The sequence below is a fragment of the Ananas comosus genome, linkage group 21 (genome assembly GCF_001540865.1).
Source record: "Ananas comosus cultivar F153 linkage group 21, ASM154086v1, whole genome shotgun sequence".
Classification (NCBI taxonomy): domain Eukaryota; kingdom Viridiplantae; phylum Streptophyta; class Magnoliopsida; order Poales; family Bromeliaceae; genus Ananas; species Ananas comosus.
Window position 1 is genome coordinate 4,659,509 of NC_033641.1, and position 27,500 is coordinate 4,687,008.

At 44.0% G+C, this 27,500-nt stretch overlaps 1 pseudogene; it reads right to left on the reverse strand.

Moving 5' to 3' along the window:
- On the reverse strand, positions 9,391-14,651 carry LOC109726786 (annotated as a pseudogene).

Below are 27,500 nucleotides of genomic sequence, written 5' to 3' on the forward strand. Positions count from 1 at the left end.
AGTTATTCTTCAAGGACAAGAGACGCTCTCAACGGCTAGGCGCCACTCACTCTCTTTCTGAGTTATTCCAGCTTCTTCATTCTTTCGTGCCGCGGTGAACGAACAAAAAAAAAAAAGAGGGCCGTCTCAGCGGAAGGAGAAGGATCTGCTACGGCAGAGACTACTTATCCTCTTCTTGTTCCTAGCCGTCTGTTACAAGTCCGGGAAGCCTGGAATCATCAATATGAGGGATCCCTCAAAATAGAGAAGGGCGGGCAGGGCTTCCGCAAGAGCCTCCCCCCTCTTCCCGGTCATTATAGATGAGGTGGCATGGCGAGGCGAAGGTCAAGTACTTCGCTTCGTAGACTCGAGACCTCGCTTCTGGCGAAGCTTAACGAAGGCCGACCACTACATAGAGACAACTACCAGTCATGAGCGAGAGCTTTGCCCAGAGAGGCGCAGGGCAGAATCGAAGAGCTTAGTGTGAAAGGCTCAGGAAAGGAGCGGAGAAGGGGAACCCTCCGCCCCTTCGGTTCGGGGTGGACATCTGATAAAGGTGAGATAAACGGAAGAGTAGCGCGCTAGCGCGGCTCGCTTCGCTTTTCGACGCGGAGCTCGCAGCTTCACTTCAAAGCCAGCAAACTCCAGCATCAAAGCTGGAGTGCCTTAGCCCTTGAGTTTTGAAGCTTCAAAAGAAGGCTAACCTTTTTTGACTTGCTTTTTTGCGCTTCAAAACAATAAGAAATTGCGCGCCAAAGCTACTAAGTAGACGCGCCCCAAAACGCACTGTCGAAGCCTACGCTTGCAGCTCCCCTTCCGAGAGGCGAAGGGATTGGATTTCTTTCACCTATGATCAGGCAACCAACGTGTACTTTTTCGTCTTGTTGTTTGTTGTTGACGTTGACTTTCAAGCTCATTTTTGAGTAGGCCGGGATTTTCGGAGCTGCTCCCAGCTCACACAATGGTGGCGGAGGTGCCGCCGTGAAGATCTAGGAGTGTGAGCAGTACGAGCTGAAAGGCTCTCATACTGTTTGGAGGGCAGGGGGCATAGATGCCAAACCTGACCCCTATCTATCGTCGTAGAAGCTGTTCCTTTGAAAGATTATGGTTCTCGGGTATCCAATCAATTCATCCTCCAAACCGGGGAAGCTTCAGCGGAAATGAAATTGTAGGGTTCGGGAAGGGGGAAGCTCCAGGAAGGCTTCGCTCTAACGCTCGTTTACGAGTGGAGTGCATAAGCCCTTATTGAAGTAGGGCGAGGCCTTACTACACGAGCTCGTAAGTCAAGCACGGAACGAGCCTTGTCTACGAAGCTTCGCTTCCTCATCTTGCTTGCTTCTGGCGAAGCTTAACGCACTATAACATAGGCATGATGGTATGGTAGGAAGACTCCTTTTAAGGCCGACCACTACAATTGAGCGATAGCGAAGCCAAGCCGTCAAAAGGCGAGCAGCCCTTATAGCAATAGCAAACGGCCTACTTATAGCCCTATTTATCCCCGGCACTTTATTCGGGGACTGAAACGGGCCTTACAAGCTCATCAAATTGCAATTCTTCACCTTTTCCTCATACAGTTGGAATGAATTCTATTACTTGATTGACATTGACAGATATGTGTACCACACCGAACAAGCAATATGCCGATATGCTTGATGTACCAGCCAAGCCAGCTCGACCGTATACAGTATTTTTGATTCGCCTTTGCCTCAGACAGAAGAACAACGGATTGAACAGGACAGGACAAGCGGGAAGCCTGACATAGATATAGATTTGAACAAAGGAACTTTAACCGGTACCAAAAAATAGAGATGGAATTCCAGATTGAACAGATGACCGACCTACAATAAGACGAAAATGGAATTCTCAATTCCATTCTCTAAGACGAACTAAAGGGATGTCTCTAAGCAGCCAAGGCCAAGAGCAAGCTAGGAGTAGCCTAGAAGGATTCGATAAAGAGAATGTGAGTGGGCAGGAGATCAATAGACACAGAAAGAGAAGACCAAAAGGAGCAGAAGGCACTCAGTTGTTTATGTGAAATCAAGGAGCAGCAGGTTACACTTTGCCACTTTCCCGAAGAGAGCTCGAAGCAATTTCATGAAAGATGAGAAATGCTAGTAGATGAAAGATGGGATGAGATGCTAGCCTTAGCGCAGAAGATCAATCATTGAGCCTTAGGCCACTACCGAGCAGCAATGGAGGATCATAACACTTGAGAGATGATCCCTACTTGAAAAGGCGGAGACAATACCTCTTGTTGCGACAAATCTTTTTTCAAAAGCCCAATAGTTGGCGGAGGGCACGCCGGTACAAAAAAGGAGCCATCAGAATCAGACCCGTTTTGGTCTCCTTTTTCACAATAAACATGGGCTGATGACATGGTTTCTTAGAGGATTCCTTAATCAACCAAAACCTGCAACAAACAGAGTCCTGTCTTTCTACCACTTACAAGTTGAGAGATCTTCCATTCCCAATGGCAGAAGAAGGATGCAAGCTGGAAGGACTTGGACAAGATATTCTGAACTTGGACAGGAGATGCAGCGCGCTTAGCGTCGGACCCTCTACATGGGTGTGTGTGCTATAAAACAAGGAGAAGAACAGAACTATACGGATCAATTCACGGTCCAAACGAGCTTCCAGTTCTTCTGGATTGCTAACGTGGTTCGATGAGGCCTCTGGAAGGAACCACTGGAGATTCATCCTACTTCGATCCCCTAAAGGCAAGTGCGTAGGCTATAGAATCCCAAATAGAGCTCCTTCGGCTCTAAACAGCTACTGTGCTTATTTGGTCTATCAGCTACTCGGCCTGCTACTGACCTAATTGGGAGCTTTTCTGTCAAGGTCGTCGGATTGTGAGGTCCTTTCGCAAGGGTCCAGATCATTCCATTGGGGAGAAAGCAGGAGTGATCCATAGTTATTTCTTTCTAGTACCAGTGGCGTGACGGATGAAGACGGGGAGTGACCGGGTTATAAGTCGGGCAGCAGTGTTCTCACTTCCAGGAAGACCTACATCTGGGAAGGGAGCGGCAGAAAGAGGTGCTTCTTCCCCTCTCTACAGTGCAGGTTCTAAGTCTTATACTTGATGGTCTTAAAGGCTTCATCCCCAAAGGAGATTACGCCTTTATGAGCTTTGGGTTGTTCGCAACCCTCAGCTCTAACCAGAAAGTCAGTGCCCACCCAACAGATAAAAGTCTGGAAGACTTAGGTTAGATTCCAAGATTGGTACTTGGAAATCCAAACCTCTTTGACCCACCATATCATAAACTTTCCACAATAGACCGAAACGAACCAATTTTTGATCGCCACCATTTTCGGTTTACAACTGTCAAAGAAATCTTGGATGGTTACCTCTGGTGAAAGTGCGGTACCATAATACCATTTACAGTATTGTAGCCACTGCTTCATCCACCCCCGGAGAGTAGTCCACTCCAAGAAGTCCTTCACTGGACCAGCTGCAAACATCTGGTCCGGTATCAGAGACAACTGTTGTGGTTTCATCTCTTTCCTAAGAAAGTCGATGATCAACCCACTGAGGTAAGGATTTAGAGGTCGTCCCCGACCCAACCAAAATTGGAAAGGTAGAGAACGACGTGTGTACATCACATAGACCCTAATGCAGGTTTCTGTGATGATCAATTCGACCAAGGAGCCGGAATCCGGCACCACCTACCCGAGCTAAGGTGGAAAACCTTTTGCAAGGGTATTTATCCTGAATGGACATAAGTCCAAAGGGATGGTAAGAATTCAGAAGATTTCTGACTGACACGGGACTCAAGTCCACGGTCAAGTCCCGAACTCTGAACTTCTTGGCGAATTCAGCAGCCCCTTTATCAGAAATAAGGGATTTTGCGTACGATATTTCCCTAATTCCTTAAGAGACTGCTCATACACACTGGCAACCTTCCTGCCGGCGATGACAATATCATCACCGAGTACACCGTACCTTTGGAAGTTCTCACCAGGGTACACTTGTTCTGCACACCACCACACCAAAAGATGGTGAGTTAGTGCAAACAACGGCCAAGAGGCATGATATCCCAAGGGTTGTCCAGCTACGAAACTTACTGAGGAATACTTTCTTTTTACAAAAGGAACCTCAAATAAATTGTAGCCTAAGGTTGAATTCACAACCGAGGACGCAAAACCCCTGTCTTTGAGAGCGCACATCGTTTCGAACATAAAAACTAAAGGCCACCTATCGGTTGCCGACTTTAAGTCGAACGAGTAACACTCTCTTTGGCCAACTAGGTTATCCAACGGTTTTTCCTGACAGAAGGTTCCATCTGTAGGTATCTTCTTCAGGACTTCCATGAGCCATTTATGAATTGGCCTAAGAAGCCTTTGCTTTGATTGATATAGTTACCAATGGCAAATATCCGCCTTTTGCCTCCAGACTCGACAGTCTGACCTAATCGGCCTGCGAGTGGTGGGCACTGGGTTTCTTCAGGATCAGGTAAATGCGGACCTATTCTACGTTCAAAGTAGTCTAAGTCCGAACCTGTGAACATTTTATTGTTAGGATCCAAAGCATACCGAGTGCAACGCGGCCACAAACATCCTTGGGACCACTGTTGCCCAAGAGCATGAGTCGTAGTCAGTAAAAACTGAAAGAAAGCTCATAGGCCAAAGAGGTATGAACCGACTTGATAATCCTCTTTGCAGTGGACTTAAGATGTGCAGCCACCCAACCATGGGTTGGTAGTGCCTTATAGGTCGGCTCCCAAGTCATCCCTTGTTCAAGAGGGATGGATTGGATAGAAGGAACGTACCTGAGTATGAGAGTAGGGATCATCTCCTTAACTTTACATACAAAGGTATAAACCCTATCTATGTCAGAGACAGGGGTTATAATAGATTCGAAAGTCTTTTTCGTTATTTTCTTTGCCAAAGAAAGCAGAAAGATCATAAGTCTCAGACGCAACCGGAGAATCAGTTGTGTCAGACGCTATTTCAGAAGTAGAAGAGGAGTTGGGCCCTGAAGAAGATGATATACAGAGTCATCCGAAGTGGAATCTGCTGATCCAAGGCTAGGTAACGGAGCTAAGCTCAACTCGTGTTGGGGCATTAGAAGCGCTTTTTACTTACTTAACTTAAGCGCATAGAATACACATTGAGGTTGGGAAACCTCCTTCCCGCGGGGTAGCACAGGGAACTTGCTGAATAAACTCCTTTGAATCTCTGGCCTGACTGAGGGTCAATCCTATGGTAACCTCAACCGTTGAATGCCTCTTTCACTTCCTTGACAGAGCCAACTGAGATGCTCCGTCTCGATGTTGACCTAACATGGATTAGCAATTAATAAAGGTCTCATCCTGATCTCGCAAAGGATCAGCAATAGCTGTGTGTACTCGAGGACCATTAGGGAAAGAAAAGCACTTTTCTCTCTCAGCAGTTAGACCGGGGGTGGGTTGGTTATATACTGCGCCTTCCTTCTTCGAACCTTTTGGTATGTATTGCCCCCTAACTATAGATCAGATCCACCGGANTGTATACTCCTATATCATCATGACTCATGAGGTGTGCGTTATCATGCTGATAAGTTATCAGAGAAGGTATAGTCTTATGGTGAGCTATATATTATCATGTTGTTCAAGGTTGTAAATAACGAATAGCTGCTACATAGCATTTGGGGGTGTCACTTCCCGAGGTTCTTTTGAAAATCCTTTTTAGGGAAGCTAGTTGAAAACGTGTAATTTTTTTTTTTTTAACACCTTTGAGAACACCCCACCAGTGTTTTAAATAGTGGCCGCTATGCCCGCCATAGCAGCCGCTATAGTGGATTTTATGTGTTACCGTCACGCTATAATATGTAAAGCGGTATATAGCGGATCAGATTCATAGCGGCCGCTTTAGCGGCATAGTCGCTAAAGCGGCCGCTATAAAGCGGTTGGAAAGAGGGCGCTATGAGCCCAAACCTTTAAAAAGTACAAACGAATTAAAATAGCTTACTGGGTCGGATTTTTAAATGAAATATAAAGAACAAACTCTATTTCTAAGGGTTTGGAAGATAATTATTTACCTAAGATATTCTTTTTGACATCCATTAACAAATTATTTAGATTGTTAATGGATTATAAATTTTCAAGTTTTATGTCTTTTTGTTTTGCTAAATATTTTAAAGTTAATCTTAAATTTTTCATGGATAATGACATTATATATATATAGGCTTGCAATACTAAAAAAAAAGAATAATTAGTTGTCTTTTCTTCAAAATTATATGTATGTTTTATAAGAAATATAAATATATTAAATTTGCTTTTATGAAACCCACTATGGGTTCATAGTGCCCGCTATGGCGCCCGTTATTCGCTTTTCGCTATGAGACTCTTCAAACGCTATATACCTTCTATCCGCTATTTACAACTTTGCACCCCGCGGACGCACACAGACTCGCCACATGGACAAAGGGTCTCCTGTATAGATGGACAGAGTCTCCCTTGTACATGCACGGCATAGCAACTCAAAACATAGTCAACCACACATACAACCACATAACACAAATAACGTAATGATCATATGAAAATTATGATTAACATACATTAGATATATTTAAACATTTCCAGGTAAAGAACTAAACTAATTCAACCGAAAGATAGTAAACGTCAACAATAGACGGATCTGAAACGCGGCTACCTAGTATCGTCCTCACGCATCATCCTAATCCTCACTGCCGCGTGACCTGAAAAATGGTGGGGGTGAGAACATGTAAATATGTCTTCCCTCCCAGTGGGTATTGCAAGCCGACGAAGGTGAGGCCTACTCATCGGCAAAGAAAGAGATAAACATAATCATGAACATATATCATAAGCACAATAGCAATGAGATAATAACAGACAATAAATGCGAAAATACCGCTACTGAGCAGAAAACAACTAGGCATAATCAACAGGTATACTGGAATAGTAGCAATAAAGGCTAGGAAGGATTTACAACTTTCAATCAGTATGTAACTATCTGCTACTGTAACTAACCATAAAACGTACCAATGCATCAACTGGGTGAACAAAACGAACAACTAAATTCACTGTCGTATTGGTCGAAAGACTTCAGGCTAAACCACATCCTGCTTGCCTACCTGGCATATAACCCTAACAGGCACCTCGTAGGGCTCACGGGTCAGAAGAACGACCCTTTTCGGAAAAAGAACATCCTCTTGCGGTGGATCAGATCGCTGGTGTACGTGAAGATGCTCACGAGTTGTGACAATCAATGCAATATGCTCAATGGCCAACATCGGCATGTAGCCCAGAGAATAAACACAAGAAGTCACCGACCAATCAGATCCATTTCTATTTAAGAGTGTCACCGACCATAAGGTCAACAATATCAAGTCATGCAATAGACCACTAGGGATGTCACCGACTACAAAGGCAACTAATGTCAAATAATGTTATGTATGAATATGAGTGTCACTGACTATAAGGTCAATTAATGTCATATCATCTACTATGATCATGCCAAAATAGAAGTTCCACCGACTGCAAGGTCAACTAATGTCAAACCATACAATATACTACTAAGGGATCATCGACCACAAGGTCAACCATATCAAACCATGCGACATACAGGCGGGAGTGCCACCGACATCAAGTCAACTAATGTCGCAATATGCAACATACATCTAGGAGTGTCACCAACCACTCGGTCAACTAATGTCAAAACACAAAGTAGATGACTACGAGTGTCACCGACTATAAAGTCAACTTATGTCAAATCTACAATAAGTGTCGCCGACTATAAAGTCAACTAATGTCAAGGTCATCTACTATGAACATACCATGGGTGACTAAATCATCAGGAACACCATTCTACTACTAGATCATGACTATATGAAATAGGAGTAAGTGTAGAGCGCTTAACTACGAAGTCAAGTGATGTATGAAAGCTCAACCAACATCAAGTAAATGGAAGGAGATAACAAGGATAGAAATCACCGAGTAGGTACCACTTTACCGACTTCGGATCGAAGTACCCACCTCTACCGAAGAATAAAACTAGGTCGTCGACACCCGTCGATGTCTCCCGCCACAGTCCGGACCTATGCAAAGTCCCACAAAAAACGTAATTAGCTCAAACCCGTTAATTACATAAGCTATGGTTTCAAGTGAAACCAACCGGCGAGCAATCGGGTTTTCAGATCCCGTTCCACGGTTACCGAAAGATCGCCCGATTGTCGCACCAACTTGTCAGAATGTCATCCCAATCCATGGGGCATTCCAAAACAAGTCCCACACAAAGTCTACCTCGTTCGCTGTCCCAATGCATCAATTTAACGCCATTGGGGCAGCCGCACAAATAGTGCGTCAAAACGAAAAGCCGAGATCCTGGCAATCATCGGTTTGGCTCCCGGGGTGCCCCTTTCGGCACGGGAGCCACCCGCAGCTATCTTGCTGCCACCAGAGGTGTCACACCTCACCCCAACACTAGCCAATAAGGCTACCACACAGTTGCAAACAGTAGCAACTAGCGCGATATGAAATCACTCCCTAAATCGCTCGATTTTCGCGTTTCGGCTTTCCGTTAAGCCACGAACTGTTCTGAGATACTTCAAAATTTATTCAACCATCCTCGCTGTCCCAAAACACTCACTTTTGGGTGTCGGGACAGCCGCAAGTTGTACTATCCGAATGCGAAATCACCAAAACCCGTTGTACCCGGTTCCCGGAAGTCATCATTTTTGACTTCGGAACCCACCTAGGGTCCATCGCTGGTCTATGCGTCGCACCGGCGAGGTCCTAACAAGTCCACGAGGCTTCCTTACTGCTGCCATCAATAGCCAAGACTGCTCTGCGAAGACGAAGTTGATAAGACCTACACAATGCACCAAACTCGACATTTTAAGTGTCGATCGCGATGAAATCCCAATTGAGGGACTTCTGGACGTTGAACATCAAGTTCGAACCGTTCACGCAAGATCCTATGTTGTCCGGGACATCAATGACGCAATAAGGGTCACTGCGGCATTTCGCCGAACAGCTAACATGTGATCAACAAGGTAATGAAGATGGTTAAGAAATTTACCGCTGAATCTGCGACTTTGCAAACCAAACCAGGGTACAGGTCAGAGGGTCTTGGTGTGCTGGAGACCATGCTTGCTGTTTGGAGAGATTTCGACCATCAAGGAGGAAGTTACAGCAACTTGACTGCTGAGCCAAAAGGATCCTCGGGGAGCGGCATTGAAATTACAGCAACCAGAGGCCTCCCGATAGTAATTAGCATGAGCACAGCATTCAACAGACTCTCTAGATGACCGTGCTCCCCCGCGACAAAGTCCTCAGTGTCCAGATTTGCCAGATCTGCTAGATCTGGGACCTCGGCTCAAATAGGACCTAAGAAGAAGCCCAAATAGAGCAGTAGAGCAATGGTGCTCCTTCCTCAGCCCCCCCGCCTGGCCTTGCGTTGTCGGCGCCGGCCCTAGAACGTGGGCCCCGACTGGAGAGGGCCCTCAGATGCGGTGGTCGGCGGCGGAGACAGTGGCGGTATGGCGGCGCCGGATCTAGAGACTCGACGGCAACCTCTCATGATCTCGAGCTCGGGCTCGGGCTCGGGCTCGGGCTCGTGCTCAAGCTTGGGATAGGGGAGGTCCGGGGGCAGCAAGGTCGAGAAGAGGGTCATCCAACCTGCCAAAGGCTGGCTGCGGCGCTGGCGGCCGGGGCACGCCCTAAGAGTACGGGGAAGCCCGGAAGAGGGACTCACACAAGAAAGGGAAGGGGAGAGAGAGAGAGAGAAGAGAGAGCCCTCTTTGCCAGGCTCCTCGCTGGCCGGGGAAATGGCCGGCTGCCGAACAGCACGGCGCGGCAGCGCTGGGTGCAGAGGGTTCACAGGCTAGGGCTTCCTCCACCCTAATACATAGCCTAAACGCATATACATACATATACACTAATATTATATTATATGTAGTAGTGTATATATACATATATATAATATGTGTTGCAAAAATGCCCCTAATGTTCAATCTCTCCACCCAGTCCGTAGCCAACATGCGACAAATGCACCTAGGCCCTATCTCAATACCAACTTGTGTGCTTAGATACCCGAAAACTGCGTTTCAGTTCAAAAAGCCTCTCAATCACGAAACTCTCTCACGACATCATCTCAATGCCATATTGCACAAGAAAATCCGAATTCCGCAAAATTTGAGACATAAACTCCTCTCCGAGTCAACTTTCATGTAGAACCTTCCACCCACCAAAACTATGAAATTTCTCGCATAAAATGATAACCTCCTCGCAAAGTGCTCAATTTTGACACTTTGCAAAAATAGCAAAATAGCACTCCAATCATTGAATTTTGTTTCAAAAACTCACCAGTGAGTGTAATATGCCCAGTGGCACCGACCCATGGATTTTCACGCAAAACGGAACATCGAACACTTCTAAAAAGCAAGAACATCGAGTAATCAAAGGCCAATCTGCGATAAACTCTGATTTTCTCGAAATCGTGCTTCGAACATGAAATCGGGCAGTGCCATCGCCTCCGGCATAGCTGAACCATCGAAAATGACCTATTGGGTCGTCCGAAATGGAGTCCGATTCACATCCGAATCCATCCTGAAGGCGATGCCTCAATAGAAAACATAGGTTACTATTCACTTAAGTGAATAGTAAAAAATCACTGAGCACCTTTAATAAAAGCTTGTTTTTCTACGTAATTAAACCTATAATTTCAAAATTAAAGTATTTATAAAAACACCACTGAAAAGCATCAAAATACCTCGTGAAAATCTCAGTCCTCCCAAGGGGGTATTAAAGCGGATAGCAAATAGCGGATAGCGGGCGCGGCTGCTATGAACCCATAGCAGCCTCTATGGATCCATAGCGGGATTCATAATAAATCATTTAAATGTTTATATTCTTAACTGTACTTATATTTAAAATGATAGTAATACTGTATCAGTTCCAAATATAGAAGTATATCACTTATATTCCAGATAGTATTCCTATTTGGCATAGTGATCCTTCATAGCCGTGGTGATCCTTAATGGTCATTGATACATTTGTTTTGTCGCCGTGTTGTGTTGCACGCCACATGAATAAAATCATGATTTCCTAGAATTATTTTTTAAGCTTGTAGTGACTTTAGAACCTAACCAACCTATCGAATCTTTAGAAAATTGAGGTAAAAAAATGAAAATGCTTTTTGTCCTGTTGTAGCGGCCGCTACGGACGCCATAGCAGTCACTATGATCCCAGTCGGCTATATTTATGATTTTAATAGTATAGCGCGATTATGCATTAAGCCACTATAGAAGCCGTTATACCGGGCCATAACGGCTGCTATTTAGAAACTGACGTTGTTATCAGAAAATGCATAGATCTAGTCATAATGATTTACACAGTGATTGCAAAAATAATAATATGATTTTTGCTGCTTTCTCACCACAACAAACTTGCCTTTTAGTAGCAATTATTCTATAAATTAGTTGTGATTATAATCACCGCCTATTCTCTTTACCGGCAAGGTACTAATTGCTGCTATAGATGGGCTCGGTAAAAGTCCTAGTGGCAATTATGTTGGTTGCTGATAAAGGTCTCAACAATTGTTGTTAAATTTATATTATACAGACAATTATAAATGCCGCTATAATCAACCAAAATCACTACCAAGTACTTATCAAGCATTTATTGAAAATGAATTATTGTGACAATTATAATCATCAACTGAATGTTTCTTCATTACAGTAAAAAATGCGAAACTATTAGACCAATAATTAACATGCAATTTGTCTTAAAATAGTCACAAATCTGCCCTAAAAAAATTATGTACAACAAAAGCTCATAATGTTCAATCTATACACAATAAATCAAAATACGATAATATCGAGCAACAATTAGTCCAACAAAGAAAAAGTCAAATTTGCATCAAATAAACTCCTATTTTCTCATCAAGTAAAAGAAATAACGAGGGAAAAAAATCTAATCCTGATTCCAGCCTTGTAACATTTCCCAAATCTTCTGACTCCACTGTTTCCAGCAGCCTCTGCAACGAAGAACGGAAAAAGGAGATGATTCAGTAAGCCAACCGACCTTAATCTATTGTTATGTCAAACTGAAAACTGAACGCAGTAGATCCTTAACTAATATACCAAGTTACATGGTAGGCAATACATCCTCCAAATCTAGATATGATCATCAGAATTTGATGAATGGCCAAAAATTTGCTGCAAAAAGTAGTGCGGTGGAGAAAAAGAAAGATAAATGCTAATGGTACACCCCTTACAGGGGTGTAAATCTTACACTTCTAAATCATAGGTTCATAAAAACCCTTTTGGGTTTTACTTTGGAAAGCAAATTGACATGACAAGTGAAAACATGTGGGCCAATAAAAACCTATAGGTGTAAAATTTACACCTATAGATAGGGTGTATGGCTAGCATTGCTCAGAAAGAAAAGAATTCTGGCTAAGTTGACAGTTAGAGTAGTAAGAGAAAAAGGGACCTTTAAACTTCCAGATTCTTCAGAAGCAATGTACCACTTGCCTAAAACTTTGGAGATATCCTATATTATATGAGGAAAAGGTAATTAAAAAAGACAGTTTATGTAAATGCCATGCAGCAACTAAGGCTAAGCCCGNAGCCAAGGTCCCAGGTCTCCGAGTCAGCCCGCGCTTTTTCGAAGAATCCTGCACCCATGGGCATACGGCCTGGCAGGCCTTCCCTTTCCGCCGGAGCTTCATGGGCGTTGCCCCGTTCCCCAATCAGATGTTTGGATGTGAGCTATACTCCGCGAGGAGCCAAACGGGCGTATGGCCTTGCCTTGCCATTTGACCTCTCTTCCCGTGTGACTAGGAATGCTCAGTGACAACCTCTCAATTGTCACCGCCTGGCCTCTCTTGCTACCGCGGTAGCACCTAGTGTGGTCAGCACCAATCGTGTTCGGGCAACGAAGCTTACACTCATTCACATTGGTTCATCCTGCTATGCCCCGGGCCTTTTGCTCTTCTAACAACAATGGTGGCCGGCCATTCGTCAAGGCCCCGGAATCCGCTGGACATCTCAGCGGCGGGATTGGATACCCGCATCAGATCGAAGTTCCTTTTTTTTTCCTCCCTAAAAGGAGAGCTCTTTCTAGGTGGGTCGCCTCGCGAAAGACATTGCTTAGGACCAACGGGTCACACGACAGGTGCACGATCTACTTTGCACGCTCCATCCTTCGTCCCTTCGCCTATAGGCTTGGCAGGCAAGCTACCGAAGCGACTAGCTTCTACCGGAAGCAAAGCTTTGTAGAAGCTTCTAGAGGCATGAAGGTAGGAATGCCGACCACTACATAAAGCGTAAGCAAGCACTTGGCTTGGGAGCAAGCTACCTTGATCCGCCTTCAGCTTCGATTCGTTATGCTCAGCAGCTCCAACAAGCCCTAAAGTTTCTTGCTGCCTCAAACTCTGCCAAGAAAGCGCTGCTTTACGTTTGATCCTATGTGCCCAGAGAACGCAATGCGTTCTCCACTTTCGGATCTCGCAAAGATAAAACGTCTTTTTTCCGATTTTGTTCTCTCTCATTCGCGGAGCGAAGAAAGCGGGCTTTGCCCCAGCTACCGCTATCCTTGGGAAACCAAAAGAGCTACCGAAGGAAAGGGATGCAGTCTCTCCCTTGGCCAAGGGAGAGGACAGGGCAGAGAAGAAAACGTCCTTCGCGCAAGTTTGTTTGCTTCCTGCGCAGGCTTGGCTCTTCGACCAAGGAGGCATGAAGGTAGGAATGCCGACCACTACATAAAGCGTAAGCAAGCACTTGGCTTGGGAGCAAGCTACCTTTCTTTGATCCACTTTCCCGGGCAGGGAAGAGAACGAAAAAAGGCAAAAGATGGTGGCCGTGGTAGATTCGAGGATCTTACGCGGCGGAGCGAACTCTTCTATCGTCTTGCATTTCCTCTGGCGGCGTAGCAGCACCCCCTCGATCCATCGTACTAGAGCGATCCGAGAAGAACGATTAGGGTCATATTCGATCCTTTCAACAATGCCAATAGACGAAGTGCTTCGTTTCAGGTCAATTTTTCGCTGCAATCGCTTCGATCCACCCCCTCGGTGAAAAACAGTAATACGCCCGGAGGAATTCCTCCCTGCGGACTTCCCCGTACTCAAAGTGAAATGTCTAAGTGCTCTCCCCTTTAGGCTTTGTCTCATTCTCTCTCTCGTCATCATTCGAGAAAACCTCTACTTCAATGAAAGCTCCTCCTACTCCTCCTCCTTATCCATATAGATCGTCGTTGGTCCTTTATCCTTGATTGTTTAGAACTGCGAGAGAGGGGCCCCCTCTTTGACATCAGATCTTGTCATCCGGGCGGGTACGGTCCGGGTGCTCAACTTGACTTTAGTTGTAGCGCCTTTTGAATATGAGTAGGCGACTTGCTTGTGTTAAACATACCGCCAGCGTGAATCCTGAGCCAGGATCGAACTAACTCTCCATGAGATTCATAGTTGCATTACTTATAGCTTCCTTGTTCGTAGACAAAGCTGATTCGGAATTTTCTTTCATTCCAAGGCATAACTTGTTTGTATCCATGCGCTTCATATTAGCCTGGAGTTCGCTCCCAGCAATATAGCCATCCCTACCACGTCAATCCCACAAGCCTCTTATCCATTCTCGTTCGATCACGGCGGGGGAGCAAGTCAAAATAGAAAAACTCACATTGGGTTTAGGGATAATCAGGCTCGAACTGATGACTTCCACCACGTCAAGGTGACACTCGACCGCTGAGTTTTATCTCTTCCCTCTTCGAACCATCGAGAAATAGAATTAACAAATCCTAAGGGTCGAGAAACTCAACGCCACCATTCCTGAACAACTTGGAGCCGGTCTTTTCGCACTAATATTATAATTTGAAATAAATATATATAATTTATAATTATAATATATATAAATTCAATTATAAATTATGGGTAAAAATGAGATTCAATTGTCAACTGCTCCTATCGGAAAGAGGATTGACTACGGATTCGAGCCATAGCACATGGTTTCATAAAATCCGTACGATTGATTTTCCCGATCTAAATCGAGCAGGTTTTACATGAAGAAGATTTTGTTCAGCATGTTCTATTCGATACTGGTAGGAGAAGAACCCGACTCGGTATTGTTAAAAAAAGAGGGGAAGCAGAACCAAGTCAAGATGATATGGATCACCCCTTCTTCTTGCGCCAAAGATCTTACCATTTCCGAAGGAACTGGAGCTACATTTCTTTTCAATTTCCATTCAAGAGTTCCTATGTGTTTCCACGCCCTTTTTTTGAGACCTCGAAAAATGAAATGGACAAATTCCTTTTCTTAGGAACACATACAAGAAAAAGGATAATGTAACCCTACCATTAACTACTTCATTTTCATTTATGAATTTCATAGTAATAGAAATACATGTCCTACCGAGACAGAATTTGTAACTTGCTATCCTCTTGCCTAGCAGGCAAAGATTTACCTCTGTAGAAAGACTGATTCATTCGGATCGACATGAGGGTCCAACTCCATTGCATTGCCAGAATCCATGTTGTATATTTGAAGCAGGTTGACCTCCTTGCTTCTCTCATGGTACAACCCTCTTCCCGCTGAGCCCCCCTTCTCCTCGGTCCACAGAGAAAAAATGTAGGACTGGTGCCAACAGTTCATCACGGAAGAAAGGACTCACAGAGCCGGGATCGCTAACGGGATCACTAACTAATACTAATATAATAGAAGAGAACTGTCTTTTCTGTATACTTTCCCCGGTTCTATTGCTACCGCGGGCCTTACGCAATCGATCGGATCATATAGATATCCCTTCAACACAACATAGGTCATCGAAAGGATCTCGGACGACTCACCAAAGCACGAAAGCCAGGATCTTTCATCAAATTGATTCCTATTTGAAGAGTGCATAACCGCATGGATAAGCTCACACTAACCCGTCAATTTTGGATCCAATTCGGGATTTTCCTTGGGAGGTATCGGGAAGAAATTGGAATGGTTTAATATCGATTTATACAGAAGAAAAGGTTCTCTATTGATTCAAACGCGCTATACCTATGGGATAGGGATAAAGGAAGAGGAAAAAATCGAAATGAAATAAAGAATAAAGCAAAAAAAAATAAGTCAATATCAAAAATAATACGAAGATAGAAGAGCCCAGATTCCAAATGAACAAATTGAAACTCGAAAAGGATCCTTCTGATTCTCGAAGAATGAGGGGCAAAGGGATTGATATCGAGAAAGATTTCTTGTTCTTATTAGAATTAGAAGATCGTGATTTGATCCGCATATGTTTGGTAAAAAGAATAATCTTCTCCCTCCTTTGATCAACAATGGAAAGTGTTCAATTGGAACATGAAAACGTGACTGAATTGGTCTTAGTTACTCTTCGGGACGGAGTGGAGGAAGGGAGGAGATTCTCGAACGAAGAAAAGGATCCAATTACTTCGAAAGAATTGAACGAGGAGCTGTATTATGAGGTGAAAATATCATGTACGGTTCTGTAGAGTGACAGTCAGGGTGACTTATCTGTCCACTTTTCCACTATCACCCCCAACAAACCAAACTCTGCCCATAATTGGATTGGCTGATTTCTTTTTCCATGCTAGCCTTTGCAGAACACTCCTCCTCTACAGAATGTTCTAGAGAGCATTCATTCCTGACTAAAGATATCCTTCCCGATCAGAGATCTGCATAATATGGCCTGCTGCCTGGATTGAACTTTTGTTAGACAATTATCAGACTGCTTTCCAGAACCAGAACCCAGATGAGTTGGATTCCCTTCGAGGATAGTGTTACCTGATCCAACCTCCCTCGCTAATGGAGAAGCAAACCGTGATGATCTACCCGATCCAACCATCCTTTTTGCCAGATTAGGCGCCGGTATGCCCTGTATTCAAAAGGAATGAATAGAGGAATATTCTCAATATGAAAGACGCTAGGCCCCAATGTTAGTCTTAGTAAGAATATGAATTGTTCGATTGTCCGCATAGGATAATAAAGAAGAATAGAATCATAATGAATAAGAAAAAAGACTCTCTTACGTGATTCAACCCCTAAAGCTTTTAACAATTCGAAAGATCTTCACAACTAAGAAAGCACTACTTCTTTGTCTTCCGGATTCAACAAGCAGTGGTTATACACTTTTCTAAAGAAACATCAGGGCTAGTTAGTGGGCTTGGACGAAAGTTGGTAAAAAAATTCCATGCCTTAAGCATAGTAAAGTAAGACATCAAGCAATAAGGAGAGATCCCGGGAAAGCACAGCTTTCTTATACCAATTAAGGACATAAGCAAAATGAAGAGTTTAAGGAATTACTGGAACCTCCAAGAGCTCTCATTGTAATTGCACTGATCCAGATGGATTGTCTGGGTGTCACCACAGCGTTAGAGTCGTTTTTCTATTCCTGTTTTTACAAAAAAACAAGGGTCATTGGCGATGTGACAGGATCCCTAAGTTCTCTTGGCCTCGGCGGAGAACCTCTCGCTCGACCACCCATTTCTTAGACTGCATTGCCAGTCCACATTGGGACAGAGCCTGCTCTCATATGAAATCCATGCATCCTTCAGTTTCCTGGCAAAGCCAAAGAGGATGTGACGCTCAGGGACGCCTACAATAGGATATTCTATAGTCTTGGTAAAGGGGGGGTCACTCAAAACAAAAGGGTATATCATCCCCAGGCATAGAACTGAAGTGATCTACCAGGGAATTCCAGGGAGTACCACCCCTTTCACAGCTCGGGGCTGTGTCATGCCCTGAGTAGAGACAAGGAATGTCAGATCGCCCTTCACCACCTACTAAGTATCCACTAGGACAAAAATGACCAGTGGAGGCATCAGGACCAAGAATTTGCACTGGGTAATGGATACCCAAAGAGGCAACAAATTCCATAGAAGACCAAACCTTACAAGATGAAGATAGATTCGGTCAATCTTTCAGTTCCGCATTCCTATTGGAGCATAAAATAACTTTTCAAGGGTTACGTCTGGACGCAAAGCCCGTCCCGTCATGTCATGTATGTAGTACCAACGACAGTATCGAAGCCAAGACCTTACCCATAGGAAGACTCCAAAAAGGAAATCCTTCCTCCCAGGCATCTCAATCTCAAATAGATCGCCCGGAAGAAGGCGTAACTCTTTTTTTTTGTGCCATCTCCTGTCGAAGAAAAAAAAGAAGCCTTCCACGTAGCAATGAACGGGAAGGCCTCGCCCCAGCCACCAATTGGAATGGTAGCGAAGGGTGGGTCCACATAGCCCAGACCCTTTCTACCCTCGTACGTTGGAAAGAGCTACTTCCTTCCTGTCTTCGCTCCAACCCCCTCCCCCCGTCACTTGCAGTGTTTAGCTTCACGATCGGAATGGAATGGAGTCTCTCCCATGCTTACAGGCAAATAAGCACCTGAGGGTAGTCAATGAAGCCTCCTTTTCTATTCGAACTCGACTTGACTACTTACGTTTCTCCTCATCATGAAGGAGGCCAATCTCCCTCTTACCTTCCTTCTTCCATCGCTTATATCATTCTCATCCAACATCAATCTCGGCTCGGTCTCTTTTACAAAGGAATGTTAAGTACTGAGATAGGTCGTTGAGGTCTCGTCTCTCATCCCCAAAAATGAAAAGCAATCTTGAGTTTAAAAGAAAAGAGTCAACGAAGAGCACTTATAAAGATCCCCTAAGCCCGCTTCCATTCCGAGATTTACATGCTGCTCTGACCTCACCTCATTGCGCTCGGGCTAGGGCATTCGATGCAGCTCCTTCTCTTGCATTTGACACCGTTATTGATTCATTTCCTGCAAACAAGCATTCTATTCCGAAAGTGCGGATTCGAGAACAGCCTAAGACAACAGGGTTTACGAACAGGGGTTATTCCCGTAAGGATGTAACTTTTATGGAGCTAGTCTGTCCCGTAGTTCAAGCGTGAAAAAAGACACTAACTTCTTTCGATTTCGAGTATCAGCACCGGATGAAATAGCAATTGCAGGGGATTCTTTTCCATCTAAAGCAGCAAGGCAGATGGCTTCAAAGGCTGAAGACGGCTGGTCTACTTCCTGCTCGATGAGGGTCATCAGGTCGGGTGGTAATCAAGGCAAAAAGGCTTTGTCTATTTGCTTCTTTCAAAGAGCAGAATTGACATATTAAAGGATCCTAGTTCGTCGCTTCGATTCCTATTGATTCACCCTGCTCGGAAATTAACTCAGCATTCTTCCTACCAGCAGTGCATTCTCAAGCAAGAGAAGGGGCATAGCGGTCAAGCAGGGTCGTAGCGAGAGTCAAAGTAAAAGAGGAAAGTGACGGTAAAGCCGCATCTATAGAGATAAAAATCCCCACAGCTGATTCGAGAACAAGCCCATGACGGAATTCTTTCTTTTAAATAGTCATATGAAAGGTATCCCAACAAGGGGAATGTGCACTATCTGATATCAACTAAGCCACTTCGTCTCTACTCGAACCGTGATTGACGTTCCCTCGTTCAAATTAAGGCTAGGCTATAACTGCGGTCTACTCGTTTCATGTCTACCCGAAGGGTTCAACTCGTGCTTTGAGAGACTATAACATAGTTTCACTCGGCAAATAAGATATATTCTTTCTAACCGGATAGGTTGCTGTTTCGGGGAGAAGGTAAGGGTCCAAAGGAGAAGGTAAGAGTACCAGCTGACTGACTTGTGTTCCAGTTGACTTTTGAAGGGCCTTTCTGCAGTGGCAAGCGTACAATTCCAATCCCCCAATTACGCACCAGCCTATAAAGGTAATTAAAACGTGTTATAGCGCTAAATAATGGGCATATCATGAGAGTTCGAGTACCAGCTCAAGCAGTTCCAGCTTCTACTCTTCCTCCCGTTGCTGCTTGCTTGCCTAAAATGAAAATCCTTACTAGCCGAAGTAAGGGACTTTCTTACTGGAGCATACATAACGGACAAGGACTGATAAGACTATTCTTAGCCTGTTATTCAAGAATCTTTCCTCAGAATGGACGATGAATGGAAGTGAGATTGGATTCACGTATATAAACTACAACTACAGATTTTATCCCTTTCTCTTAGGGAATCTCGACTAGACGAGGGAGATATAAAGGCAACGTTGACGCTACGAAAAAAAAGGAATTGCATAAGTAATGAATGAGCTAATTTCTTATTAGAAGCCTATTTGACTAGACAGGTCTCCTTTACCGGGGGGTTCCCACAGAGAAGTCTTGCTCTGGCTTGCCAAAAGCGTTTAATATTTAGAATTAAGGATGTCTTACACACTGGTGGTCTTGCGTAATTGAACTAAGGCTTTTAACTAGCTTAGTGAATCGATTGTTACTAGTAAAATAGTATGTTTTTGTTGGCAGTGAGTAAATCTTTGATTCAGAGTCAGCGTATAGGCCGACGTTCGAAGTTCCCTACTACTAATTAGTCTTAGTAGCTAGGAAGCAAATCCTGTAGTTAGCTCGAAACCTTGCAACCGGTCCTTTGTTAAGGCTGTCCGACTTTGACATTACGTACACTTTCCGAAAAGCGATGAAAGGGCAAGCTATAGCGGATCTACTGGCCGAGTCCAGCTTCTTACTTAGCCCAACTCATAACCCCCTCGATGAAACTAAACAATCTGCGAAGCGAGCTTCTTCTAAGAAATCTAAGTTGCACCGAAGCTCTTCGTCATTGCCTTGGATGCAGAAATTTTCAGTCCAACAACTCGGTTGTCCAATTTCTGCAGGTACTACCGCTTCTGCTCCATATGTAAGAAAAAAGGGAGTTTCTTGAGTTCCAGTCCGTAAAGATTCGGCCGGTCTCACCCCCTAGGAATACACTCATTCCTACATACCCAGGCCATACAGTTAGAGCATCTGCGCCCTTATCGATAGTCTATTCGAGAGAGGGGACTGATATCACATTTCCGGCTCGGGATGACCCACCCTTAGGCAGGGCCCTTCGAAGATCAATAGTCGTTAAGTGAGCCGCCCAACGACTGGTGCCAAGGAATGAATTCGGTTAGACTACGGGAATCGACGATCTTAGATCCCGGCGTCCGTCTTTACTTTATATGTAGATGTCTTATTTCTGGTTCCAAGATTCACTCTCATTTCAGGGGTGGCACGAGCTTGGGTTGTCGGCGGCGTGAAGGATACGGTAGAATGTTATACTTTCTTCTATATAGTATAGTCATCTTCTCCAACAAGGAGAAAGCATTGAAGGGCTGCTTCAGCGGAGTCAAGACAAGAGACTCATGAATAGAGGGTCGAAGGTGAATTCCTTCTTTTTCCGCTTCTTCACCGGGTAGGTCAAGCTTAGCTTCTCGGCTTCATTGCTGTCACCCGGTCGATACTATCGGAGCTTCTTGATAGTGGGGTAGCTCTGAAACCTTTTCAAAAATCCTCTACAACTGGACTTTCTTTTCACTCTGTAAGCTCGCTTGTCGACTCTCTTCCCGAGAGAAGAAGGTGAGACTTCCTTTCTCTCATTGACGTCCCACAGCTTAATACTTCACAGCGGATTCTCTTTCTGAGTCTGAGCGCTAATCTTCTTTTGACTGTACTTCCCGAGGGGATAACACTTTGGTTGTTTTTTAAAAAGATGCTGCTGAAAACTGCAAAGGCTATGACCTAGAGTATGAGCAGCTCCGAATCTTGCCTCGTTCTTTTGCTTTCTTTGCTATCCCCCTCAACCGGCCATAACATAAAAGGAAGAGTTTGATTTCTTTCATAAAAGCTAACTTTTCGACCATAGAAGAAGTTCTTCTCATACCTTACTAGCGGTAAGTCAACCTCTTCTTAAGTCCTATAAAAAGATCGATGTGTAAATAAGCTACCATCGGACCGGACTGAACCCGGGCTTTCACTCCTTCTTCTAACGAATAATTCATTCTAACCTTATTCTCGAAAATTAGTAAAGTAGCTAGTTAACCTTAGCGAGGCTGGCAGCTATGATGAACCCAGTTCTGTAGTAGAACGATGTGTAGATAGATGGATCGAAGTAAGCGGGGCATGCCAGCTGTGTCGGTCCTTCCTCCACTTGTCTCGACTGCATTGTCTTTGGTATTCCCAAGCGAATGTGAACTATTTAACCAATCAGTAGCAGAATCCGAGATAGGCGAAGGAAATGAGGGAATCTTTATTTTACATACCCGCCGGTTGAGTTACCCTCTTTGAGGGGATTTATCTTCTATAAAGAAAGGAATTGACAAAACCAGTGCCATACACGCTTACTATTCTAGTTATCTAAGCTTACCTTTCGCTTCTGACTGAACGAGCCTCTCCTTTCAAGCCATTAGCATGAGCGTAGTCTTACTTATTTGCTTGGCTCGGGTCATATTCAAATGAAGCCGAAAAATATTTTCCTTTGGCATCGAGACGCATTACGATAGCTATAGCTAGGCCGGGTGGGATTCTCTCTCTATCTAATGGTTATGAATAAAGTGATGAATCAAGTGGATCCTTACCTCAGTAGCTGGGAAGGCAGGCCCTTAGCTTCAACTAGTTCAGTTTGAGTATTTCTCAGGAGTAGTTGAATTGCTAGTAGGCAGAAAATCAGTAGTGCGTTAGCTTATCTGTTCATTTTCAAACAACCCTTGTTTGTGCTCCTTTATCTTTCTAAGCCGCTCTCGCTAGCAGGGAATCTAGTTCAGCAAGTTCCATCGGGTGAGCTCGCTTGAAGCTGGGGCGCGTCTGGTGGTCTCGTATATAAGAGAAAGGCAACGCTTACTTTTAGTATCTTTTTCATCCAACAAGAAATATCGTAATAAAGGAAAGGTATGATCGGTATCTGAGAAGTGGTCAGTCCTTTATCATTTGAATTTCTTTGCCGTGTGAAATTAAAGAAAGACAGAGGGTTGCCCAGAGCAGTTCTCCCAGCAAGGGAGATCCTAGAGGAAGAAGGGGGGAAAGCACAAGTTTTTACATTCTTTCAAGTCAGATCTTTCCTCCGGTCTTTCTCTAAATAGCTTAGCTTAAACTTCAAAGCTTCCGGGCTTACCCTTTTAGTTTAGTTAGATTGAATTCTTCCCTAGAGGAGGGACGGTACTCAACATTCTAAATAGTAAGCAGCAAAGTCAGTAACGGGAAAGCCTTGACTGACCTATAGCTTTTCGCTTCACCGGAATCAGATGCGATGCTGTCGATGATCAAATGCCGCGGAGTCGGCTTCAGTTATAGGATACTTATTATATCACTGAATCATCTAGGGAAAAAGAGTCCTGCTATTGTTACATCTTTGTCTGGCGCTGGAAAGGTACCTTTCAGTTCAGGCCATAATCCTACGGACAAATGGCAACTGGATATGTGTTTAGCACAGGAAATAAAAGATCAGATGCCTAGCGCGGGCAATGTATTAGTATATCCTAACGGAGAAGAGTAGCTATAGAGGGAACCCTATTGGGTAAGTTTCTTTTCTTCTATAGGCAAATGTATTTGTTAGGGTGCTTTGACGGAACGCTAATGAATATGACAGTAGGAAAAGACCCTAGATAAAGGTGGGGCGTCACTTCCTTTCGTTGCTTGTTGAATACAGGATGGTACGAATCCCCGGGGAAAACTCATCATAAAGGCTTTACCCGCTCGTAGCTCCGTCGCCTCTTGGGCTTCATCCAATCCAACATCTCCTGCCTTTGATTGTGCGTTGGTGGGAACAAGAGAATTTTCTCACTAATCAAGGGGGCGTCACACTTCATTATTATGAATCTTAGTATGTCTGGGGTGCCTTTCCCAAAGTCAGTGAATGTCTGTGATTATACGATACAAAAAAAAAAAAAAAAGTAACTGACAGACCTGAGAACTTAACTTCAAGAACTATGAGTGAAACTCTATCGCCTGAAATTTCCAAAGAAAAGCAAGATCATAGAAGCACTGGAGGATTCTCAGACCCGAGGGATGTGAATTCCTTCGTGAAAGAATCTCGCTACAAGACTGAATTGGATGTAACTAGAAGATATCTTGAGACCACTAAGCAGAAGCCAGCCTAAAGAAACCCTAGTTTAATTTGTTTCCCGCTGTAGGGCTAAAGCTTCAATACATTTGACCCAAAAAGGTCAGCTTAGCTTCTTTTCTTACCACAAAAGAAAAAAGCAAAATTTGGAATTGCTTAGGCAAAAGAAGGTGACTACACTTCACTCGATATCGAATACTCAACAGACAGGCAGACCTGATGAGAAGGAAGAATCAATTGCCAATGCTGATACAAAAGGAAACCCGTAACCGTCACTTAAAAACGGAAGGCAATGAGCCGAGGCCAGGAACTACCGTGAGGGAAACTAACTAAACCCAGGGCAAAGCTTCCCCGATTGTTAGAACTCCTTGGACCATTGGAAGGCTTATCGGATTAGGCAGCTGAAAAGAAAAGGCTGAGACGCTAGGCTTTGATTTCATCAGTTTTAGGCCTTAGACGAGAGGGCTATAGGCCAGTTTCCCTTATAAAGAAATGCACCACTTCTACAGACTGGACTAACAGATGTAATATCATAGGATATTATTTTACCTTATCTGACACGGACCATTTCGAATGATAGCAGAATGACTCAAGGCTAAGGCATTGGGCCAAGCAAGAATAAGAAGAGTAAAGCCTAAATTCAGTCTAGACAGCGGTATGGTATGAAATAGGTTATGAAGCGCGGGATCGCTCGACGAAGAATCCGAGGCAGTTTGACTCATCCGACTCAGAATCCGAGTCCGACCCCGATCCATACTTAGTAGAGTGTTTACAAAGGTACTCCTAATGTGCTTGAAGAGCAGCCTCCTTCCGTCACATCCGAAGAAGGAACCAAAACTTGGAGGGAAGCTATACCAGCTCTTTCAGTTCAAGTGCAGTTGACGAAGGAAGAAGGCAGAAAGGCTATAGAATTGTATTACGACGCTATGTCTATGGAAAAAAAAATCAGTCATGAACCAAACCCCCTGTTTTCAGGCTCTCATGAAGCCTTAGGGCGAAAGCTATTATTCCTCTAACATTGGGAACTTCGCTCACTTCCTCAAACACTTGAGACTGAGGCGCATTCGAAAGAATACATCTATGACTAGAGAATTAGGTATAGGAAGAATAGATCTACGCTTCGAGCTGCTTTAGAGCTAAAGTAGTCTTTCCTCGTCAGCAGTCACGAGACTTTCTCTCTTCAATTAATGAATTTATGGCACCTTTCTTTCACCGAAGGTGCTTGATAACCAGGCACCAGGCAGGAATATGAACCTTTTTCTATATCCAATTATGCTCAAAGCGATCTTAGCCCAAAAGGCTTTACCATCCGCTACTAAGATGAGTTTAGCAGGACGTAAAGAATGAAAATGATAGGACTCGGTGAATACCAATCCGATAGATATCTCTCTTCTTATTTCTAAGAAAGTCCGCTCAATGGTAGCATGAAAGCGGATAACCAAGGTAGGGTAGGTCTTTGTCTCTCCGGGTATGAGCTCCCAAATCATTTAATTGAATCCGGAGGTGACTCCGCTCCCTTTCTCAGTGAAGGATGAGTTTTTGCCTGTGTTCACATCTTCTCCTTCCTGGGGAATAGAGACAGAGTTAAATCAATCTCCTCCAACAGCAGAAAAGAGAAGAGCGGAGGCGTAAACAAAAGCGCATTTCCTCCACGTGTGCATCAGCTTACATTCCCAATCCTTTCGATTACTTCGTAGGGTCCCTATGTACCTCGGGTTTAACTTACCGCCTTTCCCAAAACGGATTACTCCTTTAGTGGGTGAAACCTTGAGATAGACTTTATCCCCAACTTGGAACTCTAAAGGTCTTCTCTTAAGATCGGCCCAACTCTTTTGTCTATCTTGGGTGGCTTTCAACTTCTCTTTGATCACCTTAACCTTATCTAAGGTTACTTGTAAAAGTTCGGGTCCCGTTACATACTTTTCTCCAACTTCACTCCAATACAACGGTGACCTACACTTGCGTACATACAAGGCTTTATAAGGTGCCATTCCAATACTACTATGATAGCTATTGTTGTAAGTGAACTTAATCCAGCTGTAGGGTTCCCTCTTGAACCGTGATTCACTCTACCCACTGTCCCCTCGTCACATATCCCCTTCTCCAAGGGCTCTTACTGCTAATCAGGTCGCAGCTTCCTTATGGCATCATCGATTAGGACATCCCAGTATGAAGACCCTTTTCTTTCTCCAGAAGACTGGTGTCATCCCTTCTACACCTAAATTATTTAGTTCTTGTACTTCTTGTCAGTTAGGTAAATCTAAGTCTTTACCTTTTAGTGACGTCGAACATTTGTGTACTCTTGTGTACTCTACCCTTGCAACTAGTGCATTCTGATGTTTGGCTTTCTCCTGTTGTTTCTAATTCTGGATTTAAATACTATGTTTCTTTCATTGATGATTTTTCTCGCTATACGTGGGTATTCCAATGCGTGCTAAATCTGAGGTGAAGACTTCAAAGCTTTCAAAGCACTCGTAGAAAATGGATTTTCCACTGGAATCATGAATTGGATTCGAACCAATATTATCCCTTACGGGTGACTTCTCCGTTAGTCGATCGTGACCCCACCCTCCCTCCTACGTCTTCTTATTTTTCGTTGATTTTTTCAAGTATTGACACTATCTCCTTATAAAAACAACTATTCTTTCCTTTTGTGCCAATATCCACAAGGATATTGCCGTAATTTACAATATCTTCATATGTATTAGTTACACCTCTAAACTTTCTGTCAAACATTTCCTTAATAGCCCAGTTCAAGCGGTTTGAATGCTCAACCTTTTTTAGGTTTCCTTCTTTGTTGGCCGCTTGGGTATATATCTCGACAAATAGTTCCCTCAGCGTTTTAATGAGGTTTGGCTGACAAGCGCTCGAAACATAGCTTAGGGAATGCCTTGAGCGAGCCGAGTGCGTATCCCCTGAGTACGATGTCCTAGATCCAGCGCCAACCGATCTAGTTGCTTTGGCCGGGCCAACCATTGATCTATTCGACCGCTGTTTTTCCTTAAGAGATGCCAGCGTATGGTGGTCTAGCTGTCGTGTCACCTTTAGCCTTTAGTAAGTGATAGAATGCTTTTCTTCCTTTCAATTGGGATTTTTCTTCCTTATCGCCTTATCCCGTTCGTGAGGTTGAAGGAAGGATTTCTTAGCTAAGGCTGGATATCATTTAAGTAAGCCTTCTTTACTGCATTAGATGTAGCGCCTATTGATCGTGTCTTCGGAGGGTTGGAGAAGCGTTAAATGCTCCTTTAGGAAAGAACTCCTTGCCATCTTTACGCCTTACATGCGGCATAAGTATAAGTAGAGGTTACAAGATGATCTAAAGTCCAGAAAAAAAGACTCTCTCCCGGTCGGTTTTGATAGATTGTTAACCCCGCTTCTTAGGTTTGGTCGAGGATGGGTTCTTCCGGCTGTTGTGGTTTGACTTCCTTTTTGGCCATCTGAAATGCCTCAGCCCGTCTGTCCTGCTTTCCATTCAGATATTCCATTATATCGAGACACTCCTCATCAGTTAGAAGATTCGTTTATACGAAATATAGTCTTGACCCACCGGGGTTCACTCTCGGGAATACTTCTTTCCTTCTCAGCGTTATCTTTGTATGTATCTTTATCTTTCTCTCTTTCCCTCTCAGCCAATATAGAAAGGATCTGGGTGTTCTCAGCAGAGTACTTGATGCCTTAGTGATTTTATCAGTACTT